Source organism: Myotis brandtii, unplaced genomic scaffold (genome assembly GCF_000412655.1).
Source record: "Myotis brandtii unplaced genomic scaffold, ASM41265v1 scaffold3686, whole genome shotgun sequence".
NCBI classification, from domain to species: Eukaryota; Metazoa; Chordata; class Mammalia; order Chiroptera; family Vespertilionidae; genus Myotis; species Myotis brandtii.
In genome coordinates, this window is record NW_005364160.1 from 233,401 (window position 1) to 237,181 (window position 3,781).

Here is a 3,781-nt window from a genome sequence, read left to right on the forward strand (position 1 = left end):
CTTGCCTGCCTGCCTGATTGCCCCTAACTGCTTCTTCCTGCCAGCCTGATCCCCCCCTAACCACTCCCATGCTGGCCTGATTGATGCCTAACTGCTCCCCTGCCGGCCTGGTTGCCCCTAACTGCCCTCCCTTGCCAGCCCAGTCCACCCCAACTGCCCTCCCCTGCAGGCCTGGTCGCCCCCAACTGCCCTCCCCTGCATGCCTGATAGTCCCCAACTGCCTTCCCTTGCAGGCCTGGTCCCTCCCAACTACCCTCCTCTGCTAATCATCTTGTGTTCACATGGGGGCGGCCATCTTTGACTACGTGGGGCGGCCACCTTGTGTGTTGTAGTGATAGTCAATTTGCATATTACCTCTTTATTATATAGGATAGTTACCTGATTTTTACAAGGGGTGGGAGAAGAAACGGACAGGGATGGGGAAAGTTAAAGAAATGGTCTCCTTGGGGGCCTCGGACTCTGTGCCCCAGGGTTTAGCCTCCACCTAGCTCATGATTAACTTGGCTCTTGTGACTCCAGGGTGAGGATGTTCTCTTTAGCACTGGGGGATGCCACCCATGAGCAGTTTCTCCCCCTGGGAGTACTGGTTCAGTGAGCAGAGCAACGAGAGGGCTGGGCCTCCGGGGGCCTGGCAGGAGTGCGTGGGCCAAAGGGAGAGAGAGTAGAGAAGCATGACAAGGGGAGAGGGATCAGGGACCAGGACCAAGAGAGATGGGGGCATGCAGGGGTCTGCACTGGGTTCTCAATGATCACAAGCACTAGGAATAAAATAGGCAGGTCCTAGGGCATTTGCTCTGGTTTATTTGTCAGAAACAAGCCATACAGACAGTGAGGAGGGTGGCATTGCTATTGACAGTCATGTGCCTGAGATTTGAGGTCTTTGTTCTTTAGTGTTAAATGGAGGGTTGGGGGAGCAGTATGTATAGTCCAGCCCCCTCTCCCACTCAGACAAGAGTGTTTATGCAAATTCTCCCACAGAAGCTTAAACAGCATATGTTATTTGCTTGACAATCTCCGTCTCGTGTACAGGGGCGTCTACACGCATGTATTCTGACTCTCTTCTCACATTCCTCGATTTTTTTGGTTGGCGGTGTACCTGAAACAGCAGAAGCAAGGTCAATATATTCCCCCAACTCCACCACAGAGCACCCTTTTAAAATGAATAGCCTCCTTCAAGCCCCGAGACACATCCCACTCATGACATTCTTAGACTTTTTAGGCATCTCACTTTCTGCCCCTCACCAAATCCTGGTGATTGATAGTATCTTCAATTCATTACCTCCATTCTCCACCAATACAGATCAATGCCTGGGCTTCCTGACCCTCTCCGTACTTCTGCAGGCAGGACCCTGTCTCTCATATTATTCATGGCCTTGGTAAAGTTACCCCAAGAATTACACTCTGACTCTGAGAACTCAGAGCAGTCTAAGACATCTGTAACCTCTCCCCATACTGTTCAGAATTTGCAGAGTCCAGAGAAGATTAACTTGCCTCTCCACCCTCTCCTCTTGTCACTGTCTGCCCTTCCCCTCAACATAACATTTGTAATATTAAGTTGACCCTTTACACCCCAAAATTTGCTTTCCCAATGTCCTTTAATTCTAAACCCACTCCCATAAACATCTCTGGATGTTGATCTGTGACATATGTGCATAAATCAAGGAATCGTTGTTTTGTTTTATTGTCTGACTCTCTGCTCTGTGCACCTTTCACTATTGTATGCACCATATGTCTCTGGACTTTGAGAATGGAGAATAAAAAGATGTAGGTTGCCCTCCACGTCCATCACTAGTCCCAGGGCCCTGTAACGGAGCTGGAGGGTCATGATTTGGAAGGACCCAGAGTCTTTAAAGTCCTGTGGTCAGAGCTGGATGTGCTAAAAGGTTCAAGTCCCAGGTCATCTTTAGCTGGACACAGCCCCTCCTTCCCTCTCCCCATCCCAGCCTCCCAGCTGATCACTTACTCTCTATTTTGTTATTTTTATGTAATCCTCCCTGGGCCTGCAGCAGCACAACACAGACAAGCAGGATGGGCAGCAGAGCCTCGGTTGCCATGACTCAGGCCAGAGCAGTGGGCTCTCTGTCTGGCACAGACTTTCCTGGAAGCTGGTGTGTGGAGGGAAGGTAAGAAAGAGCAGGTTATTCTGGGCTCCTCCCTGCCTCCACTGGCCAGGCCAGGGCAGGGCAAGGAGTCCTTGTGTCCTCCCCTGTGCCTGCCCGTTCCATGGCCTGTTCCATGCAGAGACTGCCCTTCCTGTCACATAACTAACCCTCTCCTTTTGCAAACAGAACTTTTTTCCCTGAAAGTTGTTATCTATTTCTATTTTTTAATTATAAAAGGATTTACAGAAAAGAGAAATATATATAACTTAAAAATGATGATAATCTCATTGTGTAGAATTAACCTGTGTCTTGTTGTATAGTTGATCCTAAACAACATGGATTTGGATTGCACAGGTCCACTTATCCTCGGGTTTTTCCATAAATACTGTTGGCCCTTGGGTATCCTTGGATTTCTCATCTGTAGCTTCCAGTAACTGTGGATTGAAAACAGTATTTTTGCATTTCAAACCCAGAATAAAAACAATATACTGTTTTACATCTGCCATTGGTTGAATGTGTGGATGCTAAGGGCCAACTATGGTTAAGTTGGGGAATCAAATGTTGTAAGTGGAATTTTGAGTGTGTTGGTGTTTGCACCCCTAACCCTCATATTGTTTAAGGGTCAACTGTGTTATCTTTTTAGTTTGTTTGCATATTTAAGATAAACAATTCTGTTCTCCTAAGATCTTGAATCACTCACCTGTTAAAAAATATATTTTTATTGACTTCAGAGAGGAGGGGAGAGGGAGAGAGATAGAAACATCAATGATAAGAGAGAATCATTGATCTGCTGCCTACTGCACACCCCCTTCTGGGGATGGAGCCTGCAACCGGGTCATGTGCCCTGCCCAGAATCGGGCAGTGACTTCCTGGTTCATAGGGCAGTGCTCATCCTCTGAGCCACACCAGTGGGCAGAATCACCCACCTTTTGTTACCCATCTTGTCCCACCCTCATTTAATCATGTAAATGTTTCACAAAACATGGTTTTCCATAATTCCATAATTGTCCTTTAAAATAAATACCTATTGTCAAGCATTTGTGTTGGAGCAATTACTCATTATCTAGACAATATCATAATATCATGTTACTCATAAATTCTTAATTTTTGAAAGAACTAAATGAATTGGGGTAACACTAGTTAGGAGTTACATAAGTTTCAAGGGTATAATTCTATAATACATCCGTATATTTCATTGTGTGCTCACCACCAAAGTCTAGTAGTCTTCTTTTGTCACCATATATATTATGAACCTCTTCATTTTCTTCATCCTTTCCCCACATCCTTTCCCCACAGATAACCATCATACTGTTGTCTTTATCTATGAATTTGTTTGTTGGTTTTGTTTGTTCATTTGTTGCTTTCTGTTTTATATCTTGCATATGAGTGATTTTCCATCTGACTTATTTTGCTTATCATGGTACTTTCAAGATCTACCATGTTTTTGCAAATTTCATCCTTTTGTTTTTTAAATAAGTATGTTTCACTCAACAGAGGATGAGTGTCAGTTTCCTCAAATTCTGTAGGACACTGCATTTTATTTCTTATTTTTTCTTTATTGAATAAGGTATTACATATGTGTCCTTATCCCCCCATTGCCCCTCCCCAATCCCCCACTCATGCCCTCACCCCCTGGTTTCTGAGTCCATTGGTTAGGCTTATATGCATGCATATAAGTC

General features: G+C 45.1%; 1 long non-coding RNA gene across 1 annotated transcript; it reads right to left on the bottom strand.

Annotated features, from left to right (window-relative positions):
• Positions 1-524: 524 nt before the first annotated feature.
• On the bottom strand, positions 525-2,473 carry LOC102250945. Its single transcript, XR_001363275.1, has 3 exons — positions 2,405-2,473; positions 1,964-2,105; positions 525-1,096 (listed from the first exon to the last, which is right to left on the bottom strand). It is a non-coding gene; the product is annotated as an uncharacterized LOC102250945 (long non-coding RNA).
• Positions 2,474-3,781: the final 1,308 nt, after the last annotated feature.